General features: G+C 46.2%; 1 long non-coding RNA gene across 1 annotated transcript in view; it reads right to left on the reverse strand.

The window, feature by feature from the left end:
• The window catches only part of LOC146810132 (uncharacterized), a 28,387-nt gene that overhangs the window by 2,660 nt on the left and 3,398 nt on the right, over window positions 1-22,329 (reverse strand). The window lies entirely within an intron of this gene.

Here is a 22,329-nt window from a genome sequence, read left to right on the forward strand (position 1 = left end):
CTGCATCTGCATCTGCTCTCGGCATCAATTGGTGCCCCAGCAGTAGCCAAGAGATTAAATATATTGTTATACCTCACACAGTTCTGCACTCTTCCTTTCATGCTGCACAACACACTAAGCTGCCTTGCTGTATTTGCTTGCATGCAATTTGTGCCTTATTGCACCCTGGGGTCATAGCTCACACACACACACACACACACACACAGCACTACACAGCAAGCCACCTTGCTGCACTTTTCAGGGAAATCCTGTAGTTTCCTGGCACACACACCTTAATCTCCATACTCCACAGTACAAGAAACTAAGAACCATTTCTTAAGTGCTTCGCCTCCTTCATCATTTGAAGTATGCAACAGCTCAAGCATACTCCATTCCCTTGAAATCCTAGGCGCTCATTTGCAGAGTCCCACAAATTTCTTCACCCAGCCTCACTCTCTAAAATGTATACACTGTGCCACTGGATTTAATCTAGCCTGGCTGATGAGGGGTGATGCCCTGAAACCAGTCCCAGGATGCTGGTTTCCGGTCCAGGGAGGACCTGGCTCGGCAGTTCTGTCTGGACTGTTCCCATGAGGCACTGGGTCAATACTGATTTGCATATGGCTGGGTCTAAATTGGGGTGGCAAGGGGAGCAAAAGAACGATGGATTTAACCCAGATCTATTAACTGCGGCAGACTGTTTGATATACTCTGCAGTCCGTCCATCATCTGTGAGTCTTTTACTCACACCTACAAGGCACTACACTACCAGGGACTCACCTAGCTCACACACCATCTAAACTTCCACCAACCACTCATGAACCTCCTCTCTCTGTCACTTGCACTCAACCTCACCCCTATATCCATGTGAGCAAGACATGAGGTAGGGTGTTCTCTTACATAGCAGGCTACACCTGGAAAAACTTCCCCAGCACATCAGGACAGCTGTGTCAAATATGGATTTGTTGTAGAAACAGTACACCAGGCTCTTCCACTGATCCTACTTGCAGAGTATGCACCTACACAGCACCTGGAAACCCTCTTGGATGACAGGTTGACCCTCTACAAAGCCACATGAACTACATTTACATTACAGTACACTTTTGGCTGCCTTGCCCTAATAAAAGCACACTTGCGTCATGGTGCATTGTGGCCTGCATTGGCACTGGCATATCTGCAAAGTTTTCAAGACCTATGCATGATGTGCTGCTCCAGTTCAGGTTTTTTACTTTGTATTCTGGAACTTGTAGTCCTGTTCTATAACGGAATACATTACACTACAAGTCCCAGTATTCAAAGGATGTACCTTGACTGGCGCAGCACATCGTGCATGGACCTGAGAAATTTGGAAGAGCTGGACTGGGCTGCAAACATTGGTTTTGCTCAAGGAAAGTACGAATTTATTGTACAGTTAATTAAAACATTTACAAGCATGCATCTCATTTTCAAGACAGCAGTTTAGAACAAAACGTGAACCACTATTAAAACACATAAAAAACATTATTAACAAACCCCCTGGTGAAGGGCTGACACATAGAGACACTACAGCCATAATGGGGGTTTTCACCTGACACTACAGCACACTATACACATCATGTGCAGCGCGACAAGATGAGACGCCGCAATATCTGCAACAGGTTGAATTAGCTTGGCTTGGTAATAGGCAGAGGGAATTCTTGGTGGCTGACCTGGAATTAGATGAAATATGAGAAGCTATAATGCAAATAAACAATAGCAAAGCGCCAGGACCAGATGGCCTCGGGATAGAATTCTATAAAAGCTACATAGACACACTGGCTCCTTTCCTGATGGCAGTTTATAAGGAAGCTGCCCAAACGGGTACACTACCGCCTATTATGCTAGAAGCAATTTTGATATCACTACTGAAGCCCAGTAAGCCCCCGACTCTCCAGACTCGTACAGACCACTTTCACTGATAAATTGTGACATTAAAATCTTGGCAAAAGTCCTGGCCAATAGGCTCACACTTTTGATGGACAGACTAATTCGACCTGACCAAGCGGGTTTCATACCTGGCAGATCTACCTCGCATAACTTGCGGACCTTCTTCTCTATCCTGCATGGTTTCGACCAGGAGGAACAGGCGTTGGCGGTCTTCCTAGACGCCACCAAAGCGTTTGACTCCCTGGAATGGGGGTACCTTCTCGCTGTCTTAACACACATGGGATTTCCTCCGTGGTTTCTCATGTGGATTAAATTGTTGTACAACCACCCTGCGCTTCCTTGCTACTGAATGGAGAACGTTCCCCCGCCTTTAGCATTACCAGAGGCACGCGGCTGGGGTGCCCCCTCTCACTACTACTATTCGCTATAGCTATGGAAGCATTGACAGCTATGTTACGGCAGCACCACAAACCACATGCGCTAGACTACCCCACAAGGCTGGTATTGGTGCTGCTCTATGCGGACGATATCACGCTATATGTGCGAAATCCAGTAGATGGGCTAAAAGCTATGATACGCAAAATAATAAAATTTGGGGCTTTCTTGGGCATTACCATCAACTGGGGTAAATCCAAAATCATGCCGCTCACGAGCTGTACCGTTCCTTTCCTCTGATATGGAGCGATAGTTAGGTCCGAAATTTAGGAATCACTGTCACCAGAGATAGGGAAGAACTAATGTGTGCCAACTATGGGGTAGTTCTTGCCAAGGTAGAGGACCTGATCAATAAATGGATTGCCCTCCTGCTCTCTTTAGCTGGTTGGATAGCCTTAATGAAGATGGTCATCATACCCAAATTCCTAAACTTATTCACAAATATCCCTTTCTCACCGGGGCGTCCTTTCTTCACTCAACTGAAGAGTCAACTCATCCATCTTGCATGGGGTGGGAAGCAGCCTTGGATCAAATGGTGCACCCTCACATTGCCTTTCGCACAAGGTGGGTATGACACACCTGATTCTGAACTCTACTATCTCAGTGCTCAGGCACACTTCGCGGCATATTGGCTCACCCCTCCGCCCTTCATGACACATTTAGCCATAGAACAGGGCTTATGGCACCCCTACCTCTGGTGGGGTTCCTGGGGGTGGATGACAACACGGCCGGGGGTAAGGGGTCCACCGTAGCATGTACAAATTACGCATGGCGCGCCATCGCCAAAAGGTCCCAAGTCCCCATGCTGTATTCCTCGTTATTCCCACTATTTGACCAACATAACCTGCTCGTTACACGGGAAGGGATCTGTAAGCGTATGCTACTCAAACACGGCATACATACCTGGGAAAGCTTGTACATTCAAGGACAGTTCAAAACCGCGGCCGATTTTACAAGCAACACACCGCCCACCACTATGGACTGCTTCTTATCTCTCCGCTTGCGACAAGCTGTCAAAGCTGCCACCCCCGCGTTCCCAGAGGAACCTCCCACATTACTACCACTGCACCAAATATTACAGACGGGGGCACCACACGCAGTGTCCCGCATATATAAAGCCACAGCAGGGGCGGGGACACACAATACACTGAGAGCAAAACAGAGCTGGGAAGCGGAATTGGGGCACCCGATCATGGAGGATGCCTAGGGTTACAGCTGCCAGGAAACTGAACATAATACTGCCAGCAGAAGGTTTCGAATTATACATTTTAAATTACTTCATAGGATGTATTATACCCTGGTACAGCTCCATAAACTCCAACTAAGAGACAGTGACAGATGTGTCCGCTGTAGGCAGAAGGGAGCGGGCTTCCTACACATAGCATGGGAATGTCGCACCATAGCACAATATTGGGAGGAAGTGGGGAACGCCTTGGGAGACATGATAGAAACGCTGATGGTTCTTAAACCAGAAATGGGTCTCCTGGGATACATTCCTGAGCACAAAGGTCTCGTTAAAACATTTCTGGCAATAGCCTCACTTGTTGCCAAACGCAGAATTGCTTGTAGGTGGGGGAGGGGCAGAGCACCTAAATTTAAGGAATGGTTGCATGGCCTCACTTATTGCCAGGAACAAAACAATATCGATGCCGAGCTGCTATCCCCCGCTCCCGTCCCTGTGATGTCTGGAAGCCGCTTACTAGTTATCTGCTCAGAATAGCGGCAACGGACACGGAAGAAGGGGCTGCACTATCGCAACCCGCCCACCCGCCAAACTGAGAACGATAGGCCGCAAAGCCAGGAGGTCGACCACTAACGTGCCTGTTGTAGGATTTCGTCCACCACATATGCCTATGACAGCAGCCAAGCATTGGGCCCTCCATCTCGCACCTCAATCATTGTAATGTGATGCTAAGTCCATGGACTGCTAATGTAATGTCTACTATACCATGTCATTGCGTTAATGTTGTAATGGGAAAAAATGCCAATAAACAGAGTTTTCAAACAAACAAAATAAACCCCCTGGCTCTTGAGGGAATTAGTTAAGACTATAAAAGGCAAAAGTGCAAGGCAGATGATTTTTATAACCAGAGCATAGCAGCAGAGCAGGAGAAGCCATCCTTATTAATTGGGTGCTTAGCAGCAGAGTAAATGAGAACGCGAAAGGCAAAGGGCCGAGGAGTGCAAGAGAAAGTGCGAAGTGGAGCAACAACATTGTAACCACTGCAAAGGTTGTTATAATTGGCCTAAACATCCCCTAATACATTCATTTTTTTAGACAGCAGAGCAGATAAAAAGGTGCTTAGTGCGAGGCAGCAGACAGTTCGCCCGAGGCTGCTTTGGATGTTGGCTCTGAGCGTTCATCAAACAGTCAGTTTGCTTGCCAGAGCCGGTATGGAAAGTGCAAATGCCAAGGCAGCACAAGTTGGCCCCAGATGGCTGCAGATGTTTATGGTGTAGTAGCAGCTGTGCAGCGGTGTTCCTCCTGGAATTCCTCTTTGGGGCTCATGCAGGTAGAAAGTGCAAAGTGTATTAGAACAATGGATGATCCCTGCACTGCTTCAAATGTTCTATGGAGGCTGTTTAATGAGGAAGACAGATTTTAGGAAAGAGTTCAGCAACAAGGGTGGTGTTTGCGGCGCCTAATCTTGTTACGGCTAACTCTAGGAATTTAACTGTTTTTCAATTTACTGTGGTATTTTCTGGGTTCAGGCTGGGAATTTCAGCCTGGTGACAGGTTCGAACTCGCAAGCGTACTAGGGGGCATATTAGCAAGCGTGTTTTCGCCACTTTAGTGGTCCTTTTCGGCACTAAAGCGGCGATTTCATTATCGCACTATCATCAAGGCCTCGTCAACATGCATTAGCGCATGATATCTTGCGATATAAGCCGGTTTCGGGATGCATCACAGGCCAGTGATATATATCGCTAATTAGATGCAAAGTAGGCGTTCCTTACAAGAACTCCATTAAATAAGTTGCAAACACAACTTCGCTGTATTAGCAACGCTGGCCTGGACCCGCGAAGCGATCAAAAAAGTCCCGCTAATCGCGGTTATCGCTAGAAATTTACACCTAAAAAAAAGCTGATTTACCAATCTCTTCAATGGAAGGTGAATTGTCAGCTTAAGTACACACTTGCGTATCAGCAAGCATTCCAATATCGCAGGATTCAGACTGCTATCGCTGGTTTCCACAGATTTCACTGGATTTTGCATCGCCTGTGAGCGACGCAACGATAAAACACCGCTACCAGGGTGAGAAAATCCAGCGATATGCAGCGATACAATAAAACGCTCTAGCCCCGGTTTGCGATGATTATCGCAGATTGTAGATAATATGCCCCTAGGTCTCTCCAGAGTAACCCATTCATAGTGTCTTGCGGAGCTAGTTGAAGCCTATGACAAAGATTTAGAAATGTGCTGCTTCTGGCCCAGGACTGCTTTGTTATGTTGAACTCGAGTCTCATTTGTGCCGGTGATGCTTTTTTTGGCAGACGAAGAGCAGATTTATGGGTTTTAGTGATGGATATATCCAGCAGCATGGCCTCCAAATCCAGAGTGATTTCACTCCAATAAGACAGCATGGGAATTACTTTTGCTTTTATCAACTGAAGTAAGGGAACTAAGCTTGGTCCCTGAAATTTCTGGGCAAGGGGCGTGAGGGCGAGCATACGGCTTGTGCCTTTGTTTTTCAGGGAGAGCAAGTGGGATTTAAATGTTCCTTTATACTCGGCACCGTGCTGAAGCCATTTTCCGTTGAGGTGCCACCTACCGCAACCTGCTGTTTTCTTTTTGAAGATGATGTCATGGTTTTTGTATGGGTAATTTCAAGGCTGTCCTTGACAGTGTAAGAGTGTAGGGTGAAGAGTTGATGCTGAAGGACAATTTTGGTTTGACTTAGTAGCACAAGTTCGTCCGAGTAGAGCAGGTGTGTCATATGTTGACCTCTCAATTTGGAAGGGTGTCAGTTGACTTTGTCTAGCGCCTTCAACAGGTCAGCAATGTACAGATTAAAAAGCAGGGGGCAATTGCACAGCCTTGTTTCAACTCCGAGTCTGTGGAGATCTTTTTGGAGATGTATGTGCCGTCTCCTAATTTGGCCCAAACCCATGTGCTTAAGTACAGCTCCTCAGTTGGTCTTTGTGAGTTGGCTGGAAGACCACAAACCTGCAGTTTGCGCCACTGGGAAGCTCTGGGAATACTATCAAAGGCAGCTTTGAAGTCTGTGAAGCAGAGTAGAGCACAGATCCACTCCTGAGAACTTTGTCGCGCATTTGGGCCAGGGGAATCAGACTTGTTGTGGTACCACTGTTGTCTCTGAAGCCACACTGATTTCTGGGAATGATCTGTCCTTCATCGACCCAAGGAGTTAGGTAATTGAGCAGAAGGCTGGCAAACAGTTTGGCGTTGTGATCAATTAGAGCAATGAGGTGGTAATTGCAAGGCTCAGATTTCGATCCCCTTTGAAGGTTGGCTGAATGATCGATCCTCTCCATCAGTCAGGAATTCAGTTGTTTGCCAGGCAGTGTTCCACCAGTGGTGACATTGCCATAGACCAACATGAAGGATCAGATTCAAAGAGGGCTGTTGGAAGCCCATTTGAGCCGGGAGCACCATCTTTCCGCATTCTCTCCAGTTTGACTCTGCAGAGGTCTTCTGTTGATGTTGCATATTTATTTGGGATGTTATTCCCTGTCAATGTAGGAAGTGGACTTTTCTGTTACTCAAGTCCAGCCTGGTGGTGTGTCCCCACTCAACCGTTTATGAGCCTGAGGTCCAGAACTTCACAGTTTGACAAGAAGGACTCAGCCAATTTGCTCCAGCGGGTTTTTGCGGCCACTCTTTGAAACAGACTGTCACAGGTTATGTCCAATTCATTATCTTTCAGGCCCTTAATGCCCCCAAACAAATTTGTGGTGAAATCGCTGGAGAGCAGGATGTTTACCAGCTGAAATGTTATCTTGAGCTTGGTTATCATTGTTACAAGTCTGTTCAGTTTGGCTTTCTTTTTTGCTCTACTAGCATTTATGTAAACATTAATGACCAGGAGGGAGTGCTTCTCATGAAGATCATTTCTTGCACCCATGATTCTTTCAAGGGGGTCTCCTGCGTTATGCAGTGCATAGATGATGAGGTAATAATTGTTAGGCCACCCATTGAGCATCTGTAGCTGCTGACTTTGTTGGCAAGCTTTTGATATTCTATGTAGCCCATCAGAGGGACAGTTGTTTGAGCCCAGGTTTACTGAATGATAAGGATCTCAAAGTTACTCCAGAATGACACGATCTCTTCATCTTCAAGTTCTTGCACCAGGCTGCAAGTGTTCCAAGAGCAGATTTTTATTTTTGTCTTAGATGTGTGATGGGTGTTATGAATCTCGTCGCTTTGTCAGAAACTATTTTTTGCGGGGAGGGCAGTTGGCAACCAGTTACAGTCGATAGAATTGTTTTCCGAGTCTTTGAGACTTTGCGTTCCTTGTGCATTCTTAAAAACTGGCGAATGAGCACGCTTGGATATCGTTTTGCCTTCACTCTTTTGGGTGCAATTCCTCAACTTTCTAGTAGTGTTGTTTTTGCCAGGATTGGTTCCACCCATGAGTGAGAGACAAAGGTGACCAGAGTGGATTTCGATACTTAGTCCCCACGCGGTTGTAGAAACTATTGACAAGATATCTGAGGAATTTATGTTTCAGGATGGGGATTGATTGAAGTGGCTGAATGATGTTAACCCTATTTAAAATGTGATGCGGAACCCTCGTTTAGGTATTCAGGAATCAGCTTGTTATGCTCTGGAGATTCAAATGGGCGATTTTGGGAAGCCCAGGTAATTGAGTTTGCAAGAGGGGAACTATGTTGCGTGTTGGCTTTCTCACGGCTTGAGGACAGGGGGCCTCTCGTGGGATAGTTGAGCAGAGTTTCTTGATAAGTACAGACTTTGATGAGATGCTTAGAATTAGCTTGTTTACTGATAGATATGCCGTTGGTTGTGCGTCTTAGTTCCAGGGGCTCTGAGGATCTCAGTGGCTTAGAATTAGCTTGCTCACTTGTAGATATGCCGTTAGTTGTACATTTTAGTTTCAAGCGCTCTGATGATCCCAGTGGCACCCTGTGATTGTCTGCTTTGGGGTAGGTAGTGCTTTGAGCTTGCCATTCAATGGGGCCGGGCTCTCGGCTGCTCCTATCTCCCTCTGAAGGATCGTAAGAGGTAAGTTGATCAGGAATTGCATCCCAGAGTCTGAGGTGATCTGTGCAGTTCCGGTGGCTGGGACTTTTGATTCTGGGAGACACATCGCTTTTTCTTTTGAATGTTTAATGAATATTGGATATACCAACTCTTGACTTGCTAAAGTTGGTGATTAGTGAAGCTTGTTGTGCTGTTTTCTTAGACGTTTTACAGGTCCTTTTGATCAACTTGGCCTTGACTGAACTGCTTGGAGGGGTAGCAGTGCTTAATTTGAGCAGGTGCTTTCCGGTGCTCAGCACCAGCACCTAAGCCTCAGCACCGGTGCTTATAGCACCAGTTAAGGAGACACTCATTTGGAAGGCAGGTGATTTTCCACAGAATCACAGTATGGTGAGCTGCGCCGAGACTCAAACCTGGTTCTCCAGCTCCGAAATCAGAAGCTGTAGCCATTGGGCCAAGCCCTCTCCAGAATAATAAGTGCCGGGGCTCTAGTCAGGAGGCAGTTTGCCCCAGCACATTTCTCCTGTTAGCGCTGCCTCCTGAGGAGAGCCCTGGCACTTTTTATTTTGCAAATTAACCACTGAGGGGTAGTCTTTACTGTAGGCTTTTGGGGTGACTGTGATGGTGCAGTGACAGTACTGGAGGAGTCCCCTCCTTGAGAAGAGTGGGGGTAGTTACCCCCAGGTCTTTTGCCTTAGATTTGTTAGTGTTCTTATGTGCGCCTTGTTGCATGTCTCTGGTTGGCTGCGCGTCATTTCCCCTAAGTACAACATTGGGCGAACTGTACTGTGCCCTGTGGTCTTGTAGCAGGGCTTCCATGGTTTGTGGCAAACTGGACAGTGTGTTCAGTATTGGGGAGCATGGGCAAGAACCCTGGAGAGGCTTTACACTGGGCCGTGGCTGATTGCGCACACTTAGTCAGGCTATTTAGTGCTTCCAGGCGATGCCTGTGATTAGAGTGGCGAGATAACTTAAAATATCCACCTGAGCATCTAGCGTGGACTGAGTGGTAGGTCATGGCGTCTACCATTGATTGTATGGTGCTAAGCTGGGAGGACCATTTGCCAGTATTTTATAGGGAGGGAGAAGTAAGGGCTTCTCGAGTTATGGGCAAATTGTTGTAGTCTGAGGACGATAATTGGCTCAGGATTGGATCTGTGCTACTGGCATGTCCTGCTCAGGTTGCATGTGGGGGCTCAAGGAGGATAGAGGTGCACTGGGAGGACTAGGTTGAGTGCCAAACTGAACTGACTGGGCCATGTACGACTTATATTGTTGTTCTTAATTAAAATCAACTATGTCAGGCTGTGTTTGGCCATTCTCTGGACTGAGACGCTCTATTCCATCAGGCTACTATGCATGGTTGACACTGTGGCTGGTGCCTGCAGCTGTCAGTGCTGTGATGTCTGGAGGGCCAAAGAGCCCGCTCTGATCCTTCCGGATAACCTGTCTACTGGGTACTGGTGATTTTGGGGTTGCCAGGGTTGAAGCGCATTCCAAGAGCATTCAGCCAGTTCCCTTTTCTATGATGAGGGAGGGCAGACATTGTATGCACCACGGCTTGTTTGTCTGGGCTTGGGGTGAATATGTAGGCATTTACCCCCCTGCAGCTGTTGCTCCCTCCTGAGGTAGTCCCTCAATAGAAAGGATGGAGTGACTCTCCTTGCTGGCTGAAGTCAATATTTTTGTGAAGCAGTTCATGATTTGAATCACTATAGCTGTCGGAGGGAAGGTCTTTGTGTGAGTCAGTGAGGTGGAGGAGTTGGTGTCCGAAATGAGGTACAGATCTAAGTCACTTTGGATTTTCTGACAAATGGTGTTGGTTACATGAGCCCTGATTTTTCAGACCTCATCCTTATCTGGTTGCATTTTACTGTTGGAGCAAAAGCGGTGGCAGAGGTGGCTTCTTGGCTTGACCTCTTGTCTGGTTACTAGGCTGTACTCGGCTAGTTGCAGTATCTTCTTGCTGCCTGCGTGCCTTGGTGATTTGTGTTTGATGCGTGCCTGGCGACCCTTGTCACCGGGCCCAAGGAAGGCAGGAGGGCTCCCTACCAAGGGGAAGCCTAGGGCTAAGCCTAGGAGAGGTCTGGCAGTTTGCACACCTGGCTACTGCTGGTTGTTTAGCTGACTGGAGGAGTGGAGCTATAGGGCACACCTCCTCCCACAGAGACTTACCAGTTTGAACTTTGGAGGGCTCAATGCGTTAAATGGTGAAGTCGGCGTGCTGAGGCTGCTAGCATCCGTGGACTTAAAGAATGTTAGCAGAAGACTTGTGCTATTTACAGATGAGGCAAAGAGATGGATGGCGGATGGTGGAAGAAACTGACCTGCTAGGATGCTGGTGTCCAGTGCGTGCAGGACCTGCTGGGGGCAGCTATGGAAGGGGTTGGGAGGCAGGTCTGGAGAGGTCTAGGGGGATGCGGGACGCAAGCCGGACCGTCTTCTGGCTTGGCTGCCTATGCTGCATGCCTCCTCTCCCTGTCGTGGACCCCCTAACAAGGGTCTTACGCCACAGAGGTCTGCACTTGTACTTGCCAAGAACACTGTATGCTCACCTTCCTTCTGTCGGCTCCCCCTCCTTTCACCTTTACCCAATCCTTCCTCTCCTTTCTCCTTCTGAAAGCCACCACAACTTGGCCTCTACATGGCCCCCTCGCCGCCATCATCAGACAGCATGGGCTCAGCATTGTATCCTACGCCGACGACACCCAGCTCATCCTCTTACTCACGAAGAAGCCCGAAGACACCAGACTCTGTTTCCAGGAAGGAATGAAGAATGTGGCAGCCTGGATGAAAGACAACTGTTTGAAGCATAACTCAGAGAAGACCGAGGTCCTCATCCTCGGACCCTGCACCTCTGCCTGGGACAACACCTCGTGGCCCTCCACCCTCGGGGACCAACCCATCCCTACAGACCACGCACAAAACCTCGGCAACATCCTCGACTCCTCCCTCTCCATGAACGGACAGACCAACGCTGTCGCCTCCACCAGTTTCAACTGCCTACGCATCCTCCGCAAGACCTTCAAATGGATCCCCCTGACTGCAGAAGGACTGTCACCCACGCACTCATAACCAGCAGACTCGACTACGGCAAAGCCCTATATGCCGGAATCAACAGAACCCTTCTACACAAACTCCAAACCATCCAGAACGCCGCAGCCAAGCTCATCCTCGGGACTCCGTGTCATGAACACATGACCCAATACCTACGAGGCCTCCACTGGCTCCCCGTGGAGAAGCGGGTCAACTTCAAACTCCTTACCCACGCCTACAAATCCCTCGACAACATCGGACCCAAATACCTCAACAAGAGAGTATCCTTCCACGTACCCAAGAGGAACCTCCGCTCCGCTGACCTCGCCCTGGCAGAGGTCCCCCGCATCCGCAGAAACAGAACAGGCGGGAGAGCCTTCTCCTACATCGTGGCCAAGGCCTGGAACGATCTCCCTAAGAACATCAGATGCTCCCCAACCCTGCACATGTTCAGGAAGGACCTCAAGATCTGGCTCTTCGACTGATCCGGAGCTGCTTCCCCCACCCCCAGCGCCTTGAGACTCACACAGGTGAGTAGCGCTCTTTATAAACCCCTGATTGATTGATTGATTGATTGGTTGCTGCCTTAAGGTTCCTGTGTTTGTAGTCATGTCACCTCTACTTGCACTCCAGTCTATTTGTTTGTAGAATGCAGTTTATCTTGTCCACTATGGATTGCCAAATGGCATCCTTCCTTGCTAACGGCAATTTTGAGGCAGCAAATGTGGTGTTCATTCTTTGTCACTTCACTCATCAGTATGTGGTTCTCCTCATCATTAAAGTTGCACTTCCTATTCCTTTTCCTTGGGGTGATGGCTGATCTTCAGGGTTGGAGTTATTACCCTCCTGGCTCCCTAAGGCTCCTTCCATGGTTCTCTGTATTGAGGAGTATTTTTGTGTAGATTGCATTGCTTTTTCAAACATTCCCGCTAGGCAAAGCACTTCTGCGAGACGCAATGCTGATTTACATCATGTAAAGGTGCTTTATGACATGCAAATCAACTTTGCATCACATAAGTTGTACTTGCATCGAAATTCCTGACGCATCTCAGGACCTTGTTCCATGGTGCATAGCCCCATAAATGTGGCGCATCCACGATGCAGGGATAAGTCGCAACACAGCGCAGAAATTTCTGATGAAAAATTGCACAAAGCAGAGCCAAAAAACATTTATGGAACAAGCTGAGCACAAGTCATCAACTGTCACCTGCACACAGGGTTACCTTTCAATGTCCAGACTTAAAACATGTTAAAAACCTCTACACGGGTATGATGTATGAGGAGAACACGCGTTTTGTAAACACTTACACCCATTAGCTGGACACAGGCTGTACAATATTAGGTAGAGACGTTCTATGGTAGTTACCCACCACTTAAAACAAACTAACACACTCATTGGATGATGTCATCAGTGATGTCATCAGTGATGTCATTGAACATGTCATGAGTGATGTAGTATGTGATGTCAAAAGTACATGGCGGGGCAAAACGGTATAGATAGCTCTGCTAACTATAACTGCTGAAATTCTTTTTTTTTTTTGTTCAAAACATTAATGTTGTCCCTGGCAAATTCACCTAACTATAACAATACTTTGAGCTTTGTTTTTTTCAATGAATTTCTAAGGTTTTTCAAAAACAAAAACAGATCTATGTATAAGACCTAACTATAACGTTAATTTAACCTTTATTTTTTTCTGTGAAGTTCTAGTTTTTTAAAATTATAAAGTAATATTTTATTAAATTACATAAAGTCAACTCCTGCGGTACATGGACTTTGGGCTGAAATCCTTTACAAAAGGGGAGGGTGCTGTGCGGCCCCGCCTCCTCGTGTCATTAAAGGAACCCTAAGAGCCCACCACCTGGGCCAAAATTCAACAAAAAGGGGGAGGGGATGTTGCGTTTCCACCCTACCTGAGCCTTTGAAAAGGCCCCAGGGACCCCACTCCCCCAGAGCTGCTAACTTTTCAAAAAGGGCCACCCCCCTCCCATACCTATTAAAGGCCCCTGGAAGCCCATACCCTGGGACAGTCTCACTTGCCGTGTCCTGAGGAGCCCACCCCTCTCGATACATAGTAGTTTCACTGCCTGCACAGGCACGGAAACTTCTGTTTGCTCCTGCGTGGCGGGAGCATTTTTAAAACTCCCACCAAACAGGAGCAAGCACAATATTGCTCCTACCTGGAAGGGGCAGCTATTTATGCTGCTCCCCCCGGATGGGAGCAATCTCTTGATCTGTTTCCCTGTCCACGTCAGTGCGGGCAGGAAACAGATTAAAAGTCTGCTCCAATCCATTTTTAAAGCGCCCTTCAGCTGGGAGCCAGTGCACGCTGGGAAAATACAGTGTCCTGGGGTGGGCTCCCTGGGAAACAGCATGTGAGCTGGACCCAGGGGATGGGATACCCAGAGCCATAGAAAGCTCAGGGAGGGGGGCCATGCAACCACCTCTCTTTTCAAAAAGGTAGCGCCCCTGGGGGATGGGTCCCCAGGGCTTTTTCAAGGCTTGGGGAGGGGGCCCTCGGCCACATTTCCTCCTGATGATATTTTAGCCCTGAGGGGGTAGGCTCCCCAGGGCATGTGACAACTCGGGAAGAGGGCTGCGTGGCTCCCCTTTCCTTCTTTTTTGATGATTTTAGCCCGCGGGTGGGCTCTCCAGGGCCTATAATGGCTCAGGGAGGGGGCGTGCATCCTGCTCCTCTTAATGAAAGAAATCTGCCCAAATGACATTTTTTTTCCTGATCCCGCAGGAGTCCTGCAAAGATTGCAGATTTTTTGTTTGTTTTTGGCCCAAGGGAGTGCCCCTCTGGGTTCCCCCTACCCATGGGGCCTAGAGGACAGGGTATTTCTACCATGTCCCTATATTTTTATTTTTATTTAACACTTCAGGTCAGGGGACAAAGTCCCTGAGTTCTGAAATGGCTGTCTGCAACATTTTTCTGATGTTGCTTGTAGCAAATTAGAGCACTCACTCCCGCTGGAGCAAATTGGCCCCAGGGAAAAAAAGCTCCCTGGGCCATATCAGAATGCTCTATTCTTGAATTGACGCTCCCGCAAGACTCTCTCGACCCTCTCGTGAACGCAACAGTCCAGATACACAAATAGGTTTGACCCTTAATTTCTAAAAAACTATTGAGAGGATTTACACAAAATCACAAAAAAACTTCAGACAAATATCTAACTTGCTGCAAAATTTGTGTAATTCTGGTCAGCAGTTTTTGCTGTAGCCCTGCCTAAAGAAGTCTATGGAAAATGCATGGGGATTTAGCATTTTGGGACCCCCCTTTTTTCTCGACCCTTCTTGATGGATCACCCTGAAACTTTCCATGCACAAACTAGCTGAAAAGAGCACTTTTTTAAAAGGTTTTGTGGCGATTTGTTAAACAGTGCCATGACCACGACAATTAAAAAAGTTACTTGCACTATTCAACTATGAAATGAGGCACTAACTGCCCTTTAAACATTTACAAACAATAGCTCGTTTCAGAACATGTACATGTGCTGTAATATATAGCGCACTTTTAATTTAATTTGTGTTTGTATTTTATGCTTTCAATAAGCTGAAATAATAAAGTATTACTTGAAGTAACCACAGTGAGGAATAGTTCAGATTCAATCTGTGAGTTGGTTAAGTACCCCAGGGGACACTAACCAGTACATTAACTAATATCACTTAAGAAGTATACAGAAGAAGGAACCCATAGGTGTACAAGATAATTCTCCAATGAGGCAGAAGCTATAGAATGGGCCTTGTTGAAGCAAGGTCAGATTGGAGCTGATAAAGTATTGCTGCTTGAGTTGTTACGCTTTGCATTTTTCCATAGTTACTTTGAATGGAAAGGAATGTTTTATGCACAATCAGAGGCGTAGCTAGAGCTTGTGGCGCCCGGGGCTATCCCTCAGATTGCCGCCCCTTGGGGGGGTCGGGGGGGGTTGCTGGGGAAAAATGACGCCAAGCACTCGAAAGAGGACCGAGAGACACGTAGTATCGCCGCTAATAGTTACCTCGGTCATGCAAGTTACATGCACATACATGACACGGTCCAAGGCTACACAGTTGATTACACCGGTGACTGGCAGTGACTGGCAGTACAAAAGAGAACACACAGACTGCATGATCTATCTGGGGACTGAGAAAAACCGCATGTGACATCCATCAGAGAGCTGCGTGAACAATTACCTGGCAATCCCCTCTGCACAATGCAAACATGCACATACATGACACTGTTCAGGGATCCATCATCTACAGCTGACATTAAATGACCATTCATCATCATGGTCCCCCCATTAAAGCAGTGCACATTGTGATCTGCATGGTACATGTTCTTTGCAGCAGGCATATTAACCCTCTGTGCTACCTTTCCAGGAGTCAACCCTTCCACTAGACAAAACTGGGATCTCTCTCTAGGAAAAACATTAATCACCGAAGTTATCATGACATTTTTATTGTTTCTGAAAATTGCTGGAGGCCAGGAAGGTGGCAGCAAGTTTTTTTTAAAACCATAATATACTTGCAAAAACTATGCACCCACCCGAATTGGGTACCCAGTGCGGTCACACCGTTCGCATCACCCTAACCTGCTCAAGGTTCATGTGACCTCAGTGACAGAGTCACAGCGACTAGATCACTGTTGCTCTAGGGTGTGCTGCTGTGTAGGCCTGCCCGCAAGACTGGAGATGAACTTCAGTATGGATTGTGGTGGACAGGCCTTCAAGGTTAACTCACAATTTACACCACTAGGGTACACCTGCTTGTGCTAAGACATCAAGCCTTCTTAGGGCTAGTGGGGCCTTGTAAGGTCTAGCATGGGAATATGCTCCCTCAGTAGAGTGGTCTGGTGGACTGGTCATGAAGGCTGAACCCAGTTCCCCAGTTCCAAATTCGACAGCTCTGGCCATAGTGCCACATCCTCTCCCCCACTGAACACCATACTGCCCCACTGAGAGAAACTCACACTGCCTTCAGCTACAACCTAATTGTGCCCGCTATAAACACTTGGATGTGGCTCAATTAAAATTATGCACTTGATAAGAGTAATATGCTGACAAAAAAAAAAGTAAAAGCAAACACTCATAGGGAATGCAAGATTAAGTAAAGCATGTGAAATGTAAGCAGAAACAACATGGTTACCTTAACGATCTATCACTCACTATTCAGAAATCAGCAAGTGGTTTTACCTGAAAAGTTAAGGACATGACTACAGGGCCCTGAAGGGAACCGTTTCAGTGTCCATTGCTTATATCCTTAATAAACGTAAGCAGTATGGTTTAAAAAGGCCACATCCATAAACAGAGCTATGGTACACATTTTGTTTTCCAATCCATCCATCAACCAGGTATTGCAGTACCTCCAGGAATGGTGCACTTCCCCACCTGGGGACAACAATGCTGTTCAAAGAAAGACGAGAAAACAAAAGTAGCGCTTCACTGCAAAGTCTGTAAAGTGAGGCTGATGTGTTTGGATGTGAATAAAACCAATCTGGCCACTTTGCAACCACTCTGTCTTGCTTTATTTAGTTATGTATTTATTTTTCATATTTAAAACCTTCTATTTCTCTCCATCCCGCTGCACTTTCAAATAGAAAAATGTCAGAAAAAGGGCATTTCCCGCAAGAGTGTTTTTCTTTTTTGGATCCATTTCACAGGGAAGCAACTAAATGAAAGAAGGAAAGAGGTTGTGAACCGTTTCTTCAAGTTACGGTTTTCAGTAAGTGAGGAGCAAGACAGAAAGAGAGGGAATAATAGGAAGAGAGGGGGGGACAGCTGCCCGCACAAAAAAAGAAGAGGACATTAACCGAGTCCTAATCCTTCTCTGCCCGTCCCCGAACATCCACGAAAGCAAGCCGAGCCTTATCTGAATGCCTTTGTCCGCCCCCAAAATAGTGCCGCCTGGGGCGGGCCGCCCCCACCGCCCCCCCTAGCTACGCCACTGTGAACAATGCAATGGAACTTCCATGGGTTTCGCCGGAGCGCCTTCGTAAGCCAATATTTTTATGGCGAAACTGGAACATGAACATTTTCTCAAGAATCAAAACTGCACACAACACCTGGTTCTCTTTAAAAGATATATATAGATGACATTTTAGTCATCTGGAAAGGTGATTTGATCAGCCTGGAGAATAACATCATTGAGCTCAATCAAGTGCACAACCACATTAAATTCACTCATCACATTGATAAAAATCTTATAGCGGATGTACTGATTCAAATTGACTCTGGAAAGATGCAAACTAACGTGTTTACCAAGGAGACTGATAGAAACAACTGTTTGCATTTTAGGAGATTTCATCAAGATTCGCTTAAACCTCATCTCCCTTATTCTCAATTTATCAGACTCATAAGGATAACATCTGATCCAGAAGAAGCTCATGTCACTATTAATCAATTCGCCGTTAAATTCCAACAACGTGGTTATCCAAAAAAAGTGATAGATGACGCTATCCAAAGAGTTTCAACCCTCAACAGAGATTCTTCATCGGACAGAATCCAAGCAGATTAATCCCATCATTTGTGTTTTGAAACACTCAACTCAATCCCATTTGTTTAAGTCAATCATAATGAAGAACTGGTCAATTATTCAAACAGAACCAGACTTCAAACAGTTGTGTCCGCAACGTCCAACATTCGCGTTTCAACGATCAAACAATCTCAAAGAACTATTATCAAAGAGACAAGAGTCTGTTGAAAAGGTTTATAAAGGCATGCAAAAATGCATGAACTGTGTACATTGCAACAACGTGATAACTGGAAATTTGTTTGTGCATCCCACCAAAAGTACCAACTTAAAGCTTCAACATTCCAGTACATGTGATACTGCCAACGTAATTTATGCTTTGAAATGCCCATGTGGCAAAATTGACGTGGGTAAACAGAACGTAAAGTAAAAGTACGTGTTGGAGAATACAAAAGTAACATTAGAAATCACAACATGAAATCTACTGTAGCGACCTACTGGAAAAAAGCGAGACACAACATCTCACAACTCCGCTTCGCCATACTAGAGGCACTTAAACCCAAGCAGGGCACTGATCCTCAGAAGATGTTGGCAAGATCAGAATTGTTTTGGACAAAAAACCACATGCCATGCAACTGCATGGGATGAATGACAGGCTAAAATATAACAGTTTTTATAGCCATTACTCTGTACTGTTAAAAAGGAGTCTCTGATTGAGTTTCTGTTTAGTATGTCTATGTTTTAATTTTTGACTGGCATTTGATTCAGCCTGATAATTGTGTGTTTATTTTCGATTTTAAGTACCATTGCATACCACTGATATTCTCTCATTTATAACGGTAGCATCTACCACGGCTTCCATTGTTATAGTGTGTTCGCTTCTCAACTAACTTTATTTACACATGGTATCCGTTCATCAGTAAGCACTTTTTCTTTCAGATGTTCTGAGCACGACGTCTACCAACGCTCCTGGTGATGTAGTCAGGATCTTTTCACCGTCCCGGTAAGCTCAGCAGTTTTCAGTTTCTGGAACGAATGATTTTTAGCTCTCAATTTTATGTTATAGCCTCGTTTTTTACCAGTCTAATGAGATATGTTTATCTTCGCCACAAGCGATTGTTTGAATGTGCGCTTAATGCGGTAATGGTTTAAATAGCGGGACCATTTATCACCCCGGCGTATTTAGACTTTTAGTTTAGTAGACCCAGGGGCATATTAGCAACGCTTTGCGATAAATATCGCAAAGCACGCTTAGTGCTCATTTTTTATCGCCATATATCGCTGGATCTTATTGCCGAGATAGCGCGTTATTAGCAACGCGTATCTCCAAGGCGATATTAAATCCAGCGATAGCTGTGATAACATGCTGTATCGCGGGAAAGCAAGCGATGATTTCCCTGCGATACTGCAAACCTTGCTGATAGGCAGGCATGGACTCAGCCATGCAATCCACCTCCCATGTTAAAGATGGCTAAGCTGTATTTTTAGCAGCTGTTAAAAACCTGCGATAAAGGGGGCTTAGCGCGGCTTACAAGCTCGCATCGCGGGTCTTGTGCAGCCTTGCTAATATCGCGAAGCTGTATCAGCGAGTGTTTGCCAAGGAATTGTGTGGAGGAACGCCCACTTTGCATGTCATTAGCGATAAATATCGCTGACATGCAAAGCGGCACCAAAATGGTCGCTTTCGCCATAAAGGTGTCGCTAACAACTGTTAGCGACAGCTTGCTAATAGGGCGATAGAAATATCGCCGCTTTAGTGGCAAAAAGTGCCTCTAAAGCGGCGATACCGCCCTTGCTAATATGCCCCCCAGTTTCTCTACACACAAGCCACAGTACGCGTTCTGAACATCACGTATCGTATCCGTTGTTCACGCTTATCTGGCCTTCGTTAAGAAACCTTCACGGATCTTGAGCACTGCTTTGCTTGGTTTTGCACGTTTTGGAGTACGGTTTTTAAAAGCACAGCAATCCAATCATGTGAGCATGATTTCACATTTTCCACAGAACCTTTTGTTTGGCAGGTTGTAACCGGTTACTCAGTGCTTTGCTTTTTTAGGCTGCACGATTGTCACAAGCTAATGATGACGTCATTAATGCTGGTTAGATAGTAATGACCCAGTGGACTGTTCTTGAAAAGTCTTCTGTTTCATTTATTTTGCAAAACTCATTGAAACGACCCCTGATGAAGGGTCATGCTCAGACCCGGACTGCAGTAGGATATATGATTTTGGCTTTCAACTGAGTATGATTTGGCTAAAAGGAACCATTGATGTAATGCCACGAATTCTTTGAATAAATCATATACGACGTTCGAGCAACAGTTTAAAGTGTGTGAACTGATTGAAATTGCTCTAACGCTGTTAATAATATTTTTTGTTATTGGATACGTGCTCCAGTCAGCTTGGAGGGATTCTCCCTTCCAGCACACTTGTCGCTTTGTGTAGTTGGCGCCTTTGGACACGGCGCACTGGCACGGATGCACAGTGATTAAAACTAGATTCTATTTGTTTATTCAGCCACAACCACGAGTGCAGCGAGTGCACACTGGCAGCGTTTTCTTAATACCACCATTGTGACAGGGTGAGCAGATAGCCAGAATTGCCACCATTCTGCCATGTCCAGCGTTTAAAGTGTGGGGCAGTGGGCAAAATACACGCTCCTAACTTGCACACACACAAACCATTGTGTAACAGGGCCAACTTTTTACCAGGAATCACCACAGTTGTAGCAGGGTGTGCTTGTTATCAGAGATTACAACCATTGTTCCATGAGAAGCCTGATACAAGAGATTACCACCACTGTGCCAAGGCAACGTTGTACCAAAAATTGCCACCATTGTGCCAGAGCAAGTATGTTGTGGGTGAATGCAGCCATTGTGCCAGGACCAGCAATCTATCAGTGATTACCACCATTGTGCCAGAAACAGCATTTTGCTACTGATTACATCGTTTTGTGAGGGCCAGCATGTTGCCAGGGATTACCAGCATTGTGACAACATTTTACCAGGAATAGCATCTATTATATCAGGGCGAGCATGTTGTCAGAGATTACTGTCCTTGCTCAGGTCAGGTATTTAGCAGCAATTATACCCATTATGCCACAGGATGTTACCAGAAATAACCACTATTGTGGCAGGACAGGTATGATAGCAGGAGTTACCACCATGTGTCAGGGCTAGACTTTTACCAGGAGTTACCACCGTTATGACTGGACTAGCATGTTTCCAGGAATTGCCAGCACTGTGCAACAGTTAGCATTGTTGACAATTACCATTATTGTGCCAATGTGTCCAATAATTAGCATTGTTGTGGCAGAGAGAGCACTTACCAGGGATTATCACCATTGTGCCAGGGCCAGCATGTTGCTACGGATTACTACCATAAAACAAGGGTCTACGTTTTACCCGAAACTACCATCATTGTGCTAGGGCCTGGATTTTACCAGGAATAACCACCAATGAGCTAATAAATTCGTGTTGGCAGGGAATATGATCATTGTGCCAGGGCAAGCAGATAGCCAGGAATTACCACCATTGTGCCATGTCCAGAATTTTATGGTTGGGCTAGTGGGCAATACACTTGCTCCTAACTCGCACACACAGATTCATCTGCACAGACACAAACATGCACAGAAGTGCACTCCATATTCACACACTTACACATACAATTACATGTACGCACAGACATAAGCGCACTTGCACACGCATCCAATGCAGAAACCTTTTTTAGGTGGAAGCCTACTTCGTTGTCTGGTTTGCTAACTTCATCTTGGGGACATTCTGAATCCTACCCTGGTAATGCATTATTTCCATTGCTTACCATTGGCTTTGTGTTTTGTAACTCACATTTGCATGCTTTCTATTTGCTGGCTTTATTTATTTTAGGCCGTCCAGCTTACTGTGTTCTTCCACTCTACGCCACTACATTCTATGCCACTCTTCTCTCCAACACTTCACAACACTCACTCTACGACAGTCCCTAACACTCTATGCCAGTCCACTCCACTCGACTCTACAACACTCATCTCTATGCTACTATACTCCATACTACACCGCCACTCCACACTATGCCGCTCCACTCTGACACTTTTTTCCACTCTACACTACGCTATGCCACTCCAGTCTTTAGCATGCCACTCTACTCCACTCTACACCACTCTACTCCACTCTATGCCACTCTACATCACAACACTCCATTCCACTGTATGCGCCGCCACACCAGGCCCCTCCACTCTGTGCCACAAAACTCTATGACACAACACTCCATGCCACTCCACTCTACCCCATTCCACTCTACTCTATGCCACTATAAGACACTCCACTCCATTCTATAACACTCTACTT

Source organism: Triturus cristatus, chromosome 7 (assembly GCF_964204655.1).
Source record: "Triturus cristatus chromosome 7, aTriCri1.1, whole genome shotgun sequence".
NCBI lineage: Eukaryota > Metazoa > Chordata > Amphibia > Caudata > Salamandridae > Triturus > Triturus cristatus.